Raw genomic sequence first — 12,318 nt, forward strand, 5'->3', positions numbered from 1 at the left:
AAATATTGAGTTGTGAAATACAGGATGAGATGACATCTATGCATTTTGTGGCTCTGGTTCAAAAGATTTTCCATTAGAACACCACAAAAAATAAGCAAGGGGCAAAGGAGAGAGAATGATGTGGAGTTATTTTTTGGGGAATGAAGATTTTCTATGCCTGTCAGTTTTTCCATCGTAGCTGCAGGGGTTTGAACACTGAAATGGTGGTGTAGGTAATTCTGTAGCTTAGAATTCCTCATGCCATTTTAAGTTTCCTTTCAGTTTGATAAGGAAAAGATAACTGCTTGTGAAGCAAATTACCAAAAATATGTTCAATTTGGACTTTTTAACTGAGAAATTGCAGGAGGGCTGTAAGCTCTTTGGACCTGGGGATGCATAATTTCACATGCTTGTGAAGCTCTCAGCACAGGGTAGCTACTGTAATTTTAAGAGTAAGTAAAAATGATTCCTGAAGGAATTTTACATGCTGGTTTCCTAAGATGAGGTCCACAACATCTTATTTACTTGATGCAACTTTATTGGTCAATCTGAGAAAGGTTTTTCACCTGCTGACTGCTGTTCCACAGTTTCTGTAATTATGCCCATCATATATATAGGTTGCTTTTTTTCATATCTTTGGTTGCATAGAAATCAGCTTATTTGTTATCTGGTAGGAAAGCACAATCTGAACCCATTAGAATGAAAATTGGTAACTGCGGGATTTTCTGTTCAAACTCTGCCCCCACATAGTTCTGGCTTTCCCTTTTCCCCAATGGCTCCCAAAGGAAAAGCCAGTGTGAATTGCAGACTGCTTGTTATGAAGGGTTACCATGTCACACCAGGCTATCAGGTGTTCTTAAAACAGCAAAATTAAGCAGATTGCAGCCAAACTGTACACTTGGATTCAAAAAATGTCAGGAAAGTCTGTATGAGAAGGAAAAAAGTGAATTAAAACAAGCTGAAGAATGAAGGATTGTTTTGGATATGAACATTTTCTTTTCTGGGGCAAATTTTTCCCTTAGGTAAAAACCAAAAAAAATCCACCTCTAGTTAGGGAAAATTCTTCATACAGGACCGACCGAGTGCAACCCAAATTTCCCGAAGTCCAAGAGTATCCAAAGGTGAGAGCCTCTGTAGAAGCAAAAAGCAAAAGCTACTCCATTATCACTGTTCAAAGCAAACGAATTGTTTAAAGCAAACAGTGAGCAGAAGTGCGGGAAAATCGTTTTTTTCGGTGTTGCTTCATCTCAGTGGTCTTGCAGGTTATTGGCATCAGGGGAAACTACCCGCCTCCCCTTTCCCCTCTGAAATACGCGACTTCTCGGCCAGTGTTTCTCGCACTAGGTGACTGATCAGGCAGCGCCACGTGTCACGCCAGCGCGTCCCCTCCGGACTCGGACCGAGGAGAGTCCGAACCAGCCCGGGCAAAGCCCGAGCGCCGTCCGGGAGCGCCCGCGCTCCGCGGCGTGGGGACACGGACACGCTCGCACACGCTCGCTCTGCCTCTCGCCAACGCTCCCCGTCAACAAACACGGCGGCCCTCACACGCCTGTGCTTTTACACGAACACGTGCGTGCTTTTACACGAACACGTGCGTGCTTTTACACGAACACGCGCGTGTCCCCTCACACAGCCCCGCGCCGTCCCCGGCACGCCCACCAGTGCCGCCTCACAGACACGCGCTCACACGGGCACAGTGACACGCGCAGTCACACACTCGCGCGCTCACACGCGCTGACCCCTCTCGCCCTCAGCCCCCGGCACACTCACACAGACTCTGTCACACACACGCGCGCGCACTCTCTCACGCACAGTGACCCGCACTCTCACACGCGCCGACCCCTCCCGCCCCCAGCCCCCCTCGCTCTCGCACACACACACACACACACACACACGGAGGTGGGGGCCGAGTAGAGGCGCGCGCGCTCCCTCCGGGAGGTGGCTGGAGCGGTGAGGGTGTGTGAACGGGAGGCGCTCGCGCGCTACCGCCGCGGAGGCCGTGCGCGCGCTCGCCGGTGGTGGGCGGGGGAGGAGGAGCGGCGGCGGGAGCGCGTGCCACAGCCACGCCGGCGGCGCGCGCCGAGGCGGGCGCAGAGCGGCTGCGGAGGTACCTCCAGCTCGCGCCGTCCCTCCGGGAGACCCGCGCCAGGGATAATCCATGGGGCCGAGCGGCGCCCGCTGAGGGAGGAGGGGACGAGGAGCGGCGGGAGTCGGTGCCGGCCGGTGAGTCCCCGTACCGGCGGTGAGGTCGCATGTGCGCGGGGGGGGGAGGGAGGGTTGGTCCACGCGCTTCTCCCCTCCCTCCGAGCCGGCGGGGAAATGGTGGTGGGAGGCGGGGTCCCGCAGCCATCCTGACCGAGCCGCTCGTCCCGGCGGCGGGAGCGGAGGCTCCCCGTGTTCGTGTGGCGTGAGGGGGAAGAGCCGCCCGCAGGTAGCGGGGCCGGGCGGGCCTGCAGGGGAGCGAACGTGGCAGCGCCAGAGTCCGGGAAGAGGGATTTTTGCCCCCAGAACGAGGATTAACCCTCCTCCTCCCGCCTCCGGATGCGTCCCCGAGAGACTCGCGCTTCATCTGCCGCTCTGGATTATCCACCCGCCCACCCCCCTTCCCCCACCCCCTTTCCTGGTATTTTCTCTCCTCCTGGAGATTATCAGGTTTCCCGCCCCTCCCTCTCCGGGATCCTCCGCCTCCCCCCCTCCGAGGGGATTATCTCCCCCCTTCTCTGCAGGATTATCCCCCCGGTTCGCTGTCCCTGTCCCTCACTCCCTGCTTAGGCTCCTCCGCAACCTCGCCTCTCGGGGATTATCTCCTCTCCCTTTGGGGTGATTCTTCCTCTCTTGATCTCTGCCCCGGCCTTTCCCTGCCTATTTTCCTCCCGAGGAAGTCAACCCTCCCCTTCCGTCTGCTTCTGACTGGGGAAAGGGACGAAAATGTGGTTGTGATCGGGTGGGCAGGAGTTTCCAGCAGTGCTGTCACCTCCTCGGTCGCTGTACGAGTACTACAGGCAAGTGGATGTAGGTGGTAGGAGAGAAGGCACCAGGGATGGATGTGCGGACCTTGTAGCGGAGTTCAGCCTGTGGCGTTGTGTTCCATATGCAGGAAAATATCTGCACCCTTTCCGCGATGTTACATCTGATGGAGTTGAAGGAGAGCCGGTCTAGATCAGTGCTTTAAAAAGACACGCATGGCTGAGTGGTAGAGACTGCACGGAAAAAAAGCCAACAACCTCCGAGTTTCTTTGAGGAAGGTGCAACGTACAGGAGTAGCATTATAAGTGGGAGGGTGCTTGGTTGACATTGCTGCTGTCCGGGGGTCAAAGCTTACTTGGATAGCTTCTGTCTTGGCTTGCAAGCTGGCTTGGGCTGTTGCTCGGTGGTGAGGAGGAAGGCAGCCGGTATGTTTTGCTGAGGCTCTGATGCTGATGCGGTTCATTACCGTCAACATGCTGGCAGAGAAAAAATGAGTGTTCCTAAAGCGGATAGGGAAGGTTTGTGTTATGTATTTGGCTGCTGGGTAGGTTAGATCAACCTCATCTCATAACCCCTGGTCTTCATGCACATGAGTTTGCTGGAGGAGAGTTGCAGATCTGGCCATCTTGCAGCACAAGGCCCAGCATTATATCCATTAAACTTCTCCCACTTGGCTTTGAGAGGAGGAGAGGCTGTGAGAAATTGTAGAGAGGCTGGGCAGCTATAAATAGATGTCGGACTAGAGGAGGCTCTGAAATCTTAGCATGCTGCTTTTGAACAGACAGTGTCTGTTAAACTGGTTGGTTTGACACCAGCATCATAATGTTTCCCTTTTTTTCTGCTGAGGTAGTTGGCTTTTACAACTTTGAATATGGCTGGACCATACAACATCTGCCAAAAAATTCTTCTTCAAAAGGATATAGACAAAATCCTCATTTACATAAAGTGCTGATAATTGGAGTCTAGTTTGAGCTCATTTAAATGTGATTTTTAAAGGACCCTTCAGAGAAACCTTTCATTTCCTCTTGCCTCCATTGAAATGTTTGCAATTGATGATCTTGCGCTCCTTAATTTGTTTTCAAAGTGTTGCACTATATAGAGTACCTGACTTCCATGTTGCTGTGAAAAATCTGTAGTACTCAGGTATGGCCTCTAGCATTGTTAGGTTTTTATTTTATTTTTGAGGTTTTGGAGGTTTTTTTGTTTCTTTTCTTTTCTTTCTTTCTTAATGGAATCTTTGACATCTAACCAAAGTGTGTATATTCAGCTTTTTTGAATTCTGAGTGAATTCTGAATTTGTTTTAGATCCTATGGATCACTGCTCTTTCACTCTTTCAGCCTGTCTTGTCACAAACTAATTAATATGGAAATTATTGACAAATACACTGTACTAGCTCTGTGGAATGGTGTCTGTTCTGCTGCAGTATTAGTGGGCTAACTGCATACCGAAACTCTCTAAAATGATTGAAAAACTGTTGCCACATAAGTTCAATTGGACCTTTATTGAACTACCTCTTGTGCCTTTTTTTTTCTTTAAAAAATAATGGAAGCTATTAACTTAAATCATGAGTTTGTTGTTTTGGTTTGGGGTGAGTTTTTGTTTGTTTGTTTGTTTTTAATTAAGGAAAAATAAGAAAGAAAGTAATGAAAACATGCCCGGCTAATTGAAAGAGTCTTAGTGAAGGCTAATAGAGAGGATGAATGTCTGCAGGAACCCTGCAGGACCTTTCTTATTGAAAGCATAAAATTTTAATCTCATCTTTTTTTTCTTTTTGTGAATTCTTGTATATGCAAACCTCAAGGAGATAGAAAGGAACAGAAATCTTGGCAATATGACTCACTAGTTTTGGCATTTTTATTTGATGTTTTACCGTAGTAAGAGCAGGAAAACCAAGTAATCTACAAAATAATTTGGCTTAATTTTGAGCTGTTAAGGATGTGATCAGAACATTATCCTCAAACACTGTATGTCTTTGGCCAGCATCAAGCTCCAGCTTGATATTAGGTCCTTGTGTTGCGTATTTCTACATGCAGAAGAAAAGGTCAGTGGTCTGGAGAAAACTTTATAGTACCACAATGACAAGAAAAAGACTCTTTAGTGTGTCTTTGTACAGTGTCTCAGTCCCTGAACCATTCTGTTATTCTAAATGCTTTTGTTTGTAGAAATTACTTACAGTTTGAATGCAATTTTATAAAAGTTCAGTGTCCTGCTTTAAACCCATGCTTTCTGCTATAGTTATAGGTGATTTAAAGTTCTCATTTGGTGGGACTGTCCCAGGCTCATTACTGCCCTTTGATGCTCCGTGCAGGACACTGATCTCTAGATCAGGGAGTCTTTTCTTTATGCTGTAGAAGAAGGGAGAGGATGTTCCTTTTACTTAAGAGACAGGTATGCACTTAGGATTGTGATAGTGTTTGTGGTCATAATTTAGGTGTTGCCCTCGCCATACAGATGTGAAATGAATTATACTGTCTCAAGATTTGAAAGGTATAGAACTCACAAGTTTAAGTAAAATGCCCTATTGTGTTTTGTGTTTGAGGTAAAAATGGATAAAAACTGGAGTGGGTTGGCCTGGCTCGTGGTGAAAACTTGACTTTTTAGAAGGAAAAGGGTGAGTTTAATTCAGACTGACATGTGAGAGACAGGCTGAAATACAGGTGTGCTGGTCACAAGTGCTGTTAGAGGGCTTATCTGAGCCCATGGTCACTATAACCATTTGCAGTTGGATCTCAGGTTATACTACAGCAAAACTGTATTACAAAAAAGCATGGTGATGGTAATGTGCTATGCTGTGGCTTAAAGTTGCATTTTTTCAGAGTAAAGCAAGACTGAATTGTGTGGTTATGGCTGATGTCATTCTTACAAGAATAATGGAGATAAAAAAGGAGAAAAGAGAGGTTAGGGAGAGGTGTTTTTCCATATCAAAACATTTACATTCTTATTTTGGTTAATTAGAGTCTTTTAAAGCTATAGCCATTTTACAACATGTGTTCAATAATAAAAACTTAAAAGCGAGAGGTTCTCTACTTTTACCATCATGTTTAATTATTTTCAAGGTCTCTGTCTTAAAAGAAAAAAGGTGTTACATACTGAGAATGCTTCATATTAGCAACCATTCTGTGGGTTTTACACATCAGTTATTTGAAGAACTTGTTCTAATGTTAGTGTCCAGGTCTCATGAAGGGATAGTGGAAATCATCAAGATACTGAAATAAGATGACATTTCAGATTTACTAGCAAAAAATGTTATTTAAGAAATTACTTATACATGTTTTTTAGGAGTATTAATTAGTTTTGCATTCTGACAGGCAACTGTTTGAGAGCAGGGACTTTGTGAAATCTGTGCGGACTGCAGGGAATGGCAGTGGTTTCTGCAAACTTGTGTTTGGGACTGACACGTGATGATACATGTCACACGTAAATTCTTTGCATCTTACACAAAAAATCATTGCTCTTTTAATTACCCAAATCCCAAAGTTTCAAATTACTGTTTCAGTTAAATTCATTTTTCCAGTAGGTGGAAACACAACTGTTGATTTCAAGTAAGCTTAAGCTTTTACTTTTTTATTGCAAACATTTTGTCAAGACTGTTAAAATAATGAAAATTAGAACATAAGAAAAAGTTTAAATTTTTATTTTAAGATAGTTCATTTGATCCTCTTTTAGTGAAGTAGTGTTGGCATTCAAATATTGTTTTTGTAGAAAGTGTCTACTCCAATAGTTTGGTTTTAATTTTCTAATTAAAGCCTTATCTCCACCCAGTGGTCATATGTGCATGAATGAAAAATTAAAGTTATACCTTTTTAAATGTCTAAACACAGGATGGAGAAAAACAGATTGAGGGTAAATGAGGCTGAGGGTAAAATGACTGGGTAAAGTTTGGTTTGTAAGACTAGTAGCGCAATGTAGGGAGCACTCAAGTAAATCAGCAGGGGAATAAAAGAAAAATGTATCAGCCATTCTGACTGTTATTCCATTCCTTGATAATTTTTAAAAAAAAATATTTGATTCCATGTTCATTCATTAGTTGTTCAGGGATCTGCATGCAGGTATCATGTGAGAGGTTTTGCGTGTAAAACATGTCAGCAACTTTTTATGTGACATTGATTTATTTTTTTAACAAGTCAGTGGGCCAATTGGTAAGTCAGCCTTTACGTATCTTGTTAGAATTCCACCCCATGCCTTTCCTGATCCTCTGTTGAAGTTTACAGGAGTCTTTTTGGCAAGATGAAACTGCTTATGCAGCAGAAGTTCTGAAACTGGGAAGGCAAACTGTAGTCTAGTGAATGAAGTGAGGGAAAAGTTTTATTTCTCCTTTCCAAGCACTTCTGGCATACTGTGTTGTGAGCTGTCGTTCTGTAGCAAAACGCAGTGTTGCTGGACAGAAATTGCTTGAACAATACTAAGTTTACCGTAGTCATACTGCTGCTTACAGCTTCACATGCATTTTTCAGGTCACTAGGAGGTGTAATTAACAAATTAAAGTTCAGTTTACGCATTCTTTGGTAAAGAACATGAGGGCAGGGAGAAGTCAGTAAGTGAAACTTAATGTTCATGGAGTGTGTGATGGTAAGGCAGTCATCTGAATTCAAATCAGGGAGACAGTTGCGCTTCCCAAATGTACTGGTACGGCTTTGCTGCTTACACTAGATTGAGTATGCAACAGCAAAATGGGATGAGCAGGGCTTGATTTGGTCACTTCTGACCAGTGCAGCTCCTTTATATAGATTTAATATTTGCACTATTTAAACAATTTCCAGAAGTGTATTGCTTGATGTAGCTGGCATTTGTCATATGTGATCTTCCCTCAGAGGACAAACTCTGTGTGTACACTGCTACGTGTGGTATTTAAAGCAGTGTTCAAGTGAGGCTTATTTATGAAGTGAAACTCTGGTGATACTGGGGCCGGCTCTGTGATTTTTGTTTCATTCTTTCATAGCTTTCTATGTGGTGGCTCACTTGCTGCACGTATAAAATTTAACCTTAGCATGAGCCTGTTGTGTGAGAGGAGTTGTCTGTCGTTAGCTCTGTGATAATCTTACAGGTGTCGTGGCTCAAGGGGGTTTAAATGGACGGACTACCTTTGAGTCACTGTGCTTTGGGAAGGAAGATCAACTGGTAACTAGTGTTGCTGGGTTTTAAACAGCACTTCTGTAAAATTAGCTGGTCACACAGAGGTAATGATTGTGCTTGAGTTACTCTGACTGATGGTTCTGAATCCTCTTCATTCTGCTGCTGCCTATGGGGATCACATCTGCTTCGTGTTCCCATTGGTAGAAGGAAAAAATGTTTGGGCAGTTTTGAGGACAGGCCATAAATGCAGTAAGAGAAAGGGTGGGACAGGGGTAGGAGAGCATTGAAGAGTTGGCAGTCGAATTGTCCCTTGAGTTTGACACATAATTCAACAGGAAAAAAATCTGTCCATCCATCTGTCTGCATCTTGCTTATCTCCCAAGAGGTGGATCTTAGGGATCCAGGCATTGTTAGAAATCTTGCTGTTGGGATGGGAGAATAACAGGGTGTGTACACTGGTGAGAAGGGTAAGAGGATTTGGATGTTGTTAAAAGGTGCAGAAAGGTGTTTTTTATTTAGTGATTTCCAAGTATGGAGCCCGAACGCTCCGGGTTTCCTCAGAAAGGTGGCTCGAGCGCGCCCTCCAGTGTCCACACCGGGACAGCGGCGCCGGGACGCGCCCGGGGCTGCCGGAGCCATCGCTCTGGGTGGGTGACAGAAGCCAGCTCCGATTGTGCGGGTGCCTGCTTGCTTAATTGATTACACTGAGAAATAAGCCGTGGCTTCTTAACAAATAAGTAGATAAATACATTAAAAAAAAAATCTGCTGTAGCCAAAACGTGATGCAGTTTGAAGGCTTGCTCTGGTAGTTGGATCAAGAAGTAACTCCTATCCAGTAATCTGTTACTTGAGGAAACTAGTGCAGTCTCTTTGCTGGGACCGTTTGTGCTGTCACCTGGAAGCGTGTAAGTTTACTGCTGAATGGAATTTATTAGCTATGAATTGAAGCGTGCACATTTAACTGTCAGATCTTGGCAAATAGCTCTGCAAACAGCACGGACTAACTAGGCAGCAGCAGAATGAAATGTGTAGTTCTTACCAAGTTTACCATACAGTTCTCAGTCTTAGGTCAGATTCCATGCTGTTCAGGAACACAGCAGGGACTTTCTGAAGGAAGAACTTCATTGGTACTAATGAGTAGGAAATGGAAAAGAGAAGGGCGGACTGTTCAGCAGCTGGACTCCTAATAAAGTGGAAGGTCTCAAGGTGTATTGTCATAAGTAATTTGAGATTTCCAAGATTTCATAGATGTTTCATAGATGATTTCAAGTTTCTAGTATTGTTTTGCTTTGTTTCTTTTTAACTGTTCGAAACTTGAGCTTCTGGCTCCTAGTAGAGGTGTTTTTTAGACAAGGCATAAGGTTCGGCCTTGTTTGACCACACATCTTATTTCTCCATAAAGCCACCAAACTATTTTGAAACAGTTATATCACAGTGAGACTGTCAGAATGGTCCTCTTAGGTCTTGCTATTAACTGGAGTTGTTGAAATAAAACACTTCATTAAGTAAGTTTAAGCTCATAAGAATGTAGTGTTTGGTTTTCTTTTTAAAGTAATCTTATTTGTAAGGTACTGGCAAAAATCTACATAGAGAAGCTTTCAGTGAAACCCGTAGGAATTCTTTCTTTAAAGTTATAAAAATTAGTATAATTACAAATTTGGCAAGAAGTACTTTTATAAGACGTTCCAGAGCAATCTGCTACTTAGCTTAGAACGTAGGGGTACTATATGGAAAAGTGCAACTGTATGTCTGTTCTTACTTGGCATCTGGTGTGATACAGTCTTACTAGTTACATGTATCTGTTTGCCACCACTAAGAAAGACCTTATACAGAATATGTACTTTTGTCCTCAAAGTTCTTTTCTCAGTATCTATGTCATTGTGAGGGTTTTACACATTTCAAATAATAATAAAAAAATAAAATCCCTTGAGCCTCCCTACCCCAGGCATAAGTGATTTTACTTTAGAAATATAATTACTGTACTTCCAGAAGGTAATCTCTCTGGACAGCTATAGACTAGTTTGAATTAGATTACTCTGGTTTTTTCTCCAGGGTGAGTTAATACATTGAGTTTTATTTTTCTGTAATTACTTCAAAATTCAGATCACTTTTAATGCTTGCTATTCTTCCTTATTACTAGATTGGGAGAGATAAGAGTACTTGCATTTGAAAAGTTAACATCAACTTTTTTTTAACTGAAACTTTATTTCTTTCAGGTAGGTATCTGCTCTACTTCTCAACTTCACGCAGCTTATGTTGTACTCATTTAGTCTCAGTTGTAGGGTTTCTTAATTTGAAAATACTGGAAATATTTACTTAATAAGCAGAGAGTAAGCACACTAAATCTTTCAGCTGTGACATTTAAACAAGTCTAGCTAAAGCAATGTTTTTGTTAAATCTGTATTTCCAGAGTTCTGCGTTTGCAAACCTTTCAAGTAGTTTGACAGTAAGCTGCATGGATAAAACAAGTTACAACTTTTACCTCTATTACAAAATCTTAGGACAGAAAGCCAGTCAGTATGAAAAAAACAGAGAAGCAGAGTCAGTCGTGGGAGATACTCTGTCAAGAAAATGTTTTTCCCATTTTTTTCATGAACTTCAGCAGGAAGTGCAAATCTCTGGATAGATGACTGTGAACCACTGTGGGACACTAATTCCAAAATGCAAATGCTTTTATATAAATGACCTGTTTCTGTGTGGATTTTGCTTACTTTAAAAAGTAGCCGTACACTTAAGCACTAAATAAGAGAAATCTACAGAGATTAATTTGTAAGTGAACCTCGTTGTTTGATAATATAGTGCCGTTTTGAAATAGAAGAAAATCTTTGGTATTTTGAGGTCTCAGGACACGACTTCCTGGTTGTGTTGATTACAGGACTAGCCAAGATATCTGTAGAGGCAGTTCATTTTAGTTCTGTAATTGGCATCTGGTATCAAAGTGCAGGAGTGTTATGTACTGATGCAAGATTTGTCCTGCAGCCTAGCTACATAACACCTGAGTCCATTGCAAACCTGAAAGTATTTTGGTGCTCTTTAATACAGTAGGTTTTCAAATAATAAGACCTCTCATTGGGTCGAACTGAAGGTCCATCTAACTCCTTTTTCCAGCATGCAGTGCAACTTCTGAAACCATTCAGAGTCTGTCAGGAGCTCCTGTTAACATTATCTCTGAGCAGATTTTCAAGACGGCAGGAGTCATGGATGTCTCTTGATGAGAAGGAGCTGGAGCCAGAAAATTTAGTGTCTGGATAACCTTAAATTCAGCTTCCAGATAGGGATAAAGAAGCATAAAATGATCCCTGAGTGCCTAGACATCATTATCCAAAAACGGGTGAAGAATTTCATTGTGCTAATCTGCAACAGTGTCAGAATCCAAAATTTAATGCGTTGTTCACGACTAAAATAACATCTTATGTAATTGCCCTGGGCCTGCACATTAACAGCTTCCTAAAAGATCTGAAAGCTTTGCAGAGGGGATTGAAAACTAAGACAGCAGAATGACTGATAATGATGAAGATGTAAGACTTGAAGATCTCCAGAAAGTCCATCCCTTTGTAAACAACAGATAACACACTTGCCACACTTTCTCTGCTTTTCTGCAGGTCATAAGGGAGCCAGTGTAAGTGCAAGAGGATGAACTACAATACCAGGCACAGGTTAGCAGCTATGGGTATGGCTACCTGTAAGAAAAAGATTCCATTTCCCTAATATTGCACTGAAGAAAGACCTTGTATCAGGACCTTTCTCCTGGTTGATGTGATCTTGCTCTATGTTAAGGTATTACCCATTTGAGCTGAACAGGGTTGTTAGCAGTAATCGGTTGTAAGTGGCAGTTCAGTCCTTTAAATGCCCTTTAAAAAATGTGTTTATTTTTTATGTGTGCATATGACTGTATACATATATGTATACATAAATAAAAATAGGAAATTTTTAATAAAATATGGTATTTTATATATATGTGTAGAGATGCATGTGTGTATATAAAAGAGCACTTGTCTCTAGACAGGAAACCCAGCATCTGTGAGCTGTCTAGGAAAGCATAAAAGCAAAGTAAGCATACATAACATTTTCCCCAGGTAATCTCCCAGAATCCAGCTAATATTTAACTTGAAGATTTTTTTAACAAAATTAGGTTTGTGGATTGCTTATGTAATTTGTGTTGTGTGCTTTTGCTATTCAAGATGCTTCCATTTCAAAACTAGTCTCAACTTTCTAACGGACTAGTATTCATACATAAATTGCTACTGAGCATTGGAGATCTGTTTGATTAAACATGAGAAACTCTTATCCTTGGATTG

The 12,318-nt window shown here is 42.6% G+C and overlaps 1 protein-coding gene across 6 annotated transcripts in view; it reads left to right on the plus strand.

Annotated features, from left to right (window-relative positions):
- Window positions 1-2,054: 2,054 nt before the first annotated feature.
- MPP6 (membrane palmitoylated protein 6) overlaps window positions 2,055-12,318 on the plus strand; it is a 60,089-nt gene continuing 49,825 nt past the window's right edge. For 4 of the 6 annotated variants that reach the window (XM_027675239.1, XM_027675244.1, XM_027675245.1 and 1 more), the window contains exon 1: window positions 2,055-2,202. The gene's annotated coding sequence lies outside the window, so the exon portion shown is untranslated. Of the gene's footprint in view, window positions 2,203-2,388; window positions 2,411-12,318 lie in introns of those variants that run through there. The other 2 variants (XM_027675250.1, XM_027675248.1) reach the window with 2 other exon arrangements.

Source organism: Neopelma chrysocephalum, unplaced genomic scaffold (assembly GCF_003984885.1).
Source record: "Neopelma chrysocephalum unplaced genomic scaffold, ASM398488v2 Primary Assembly neopelma1_26, whole genome shotgun sequence".
NCBI classification, from domain to species: Eukaryota; Metazoa; Chordata; class Aves; order Passeriformes; family Pipridae; genus Neopelma; species Neopelma chrysocephalum.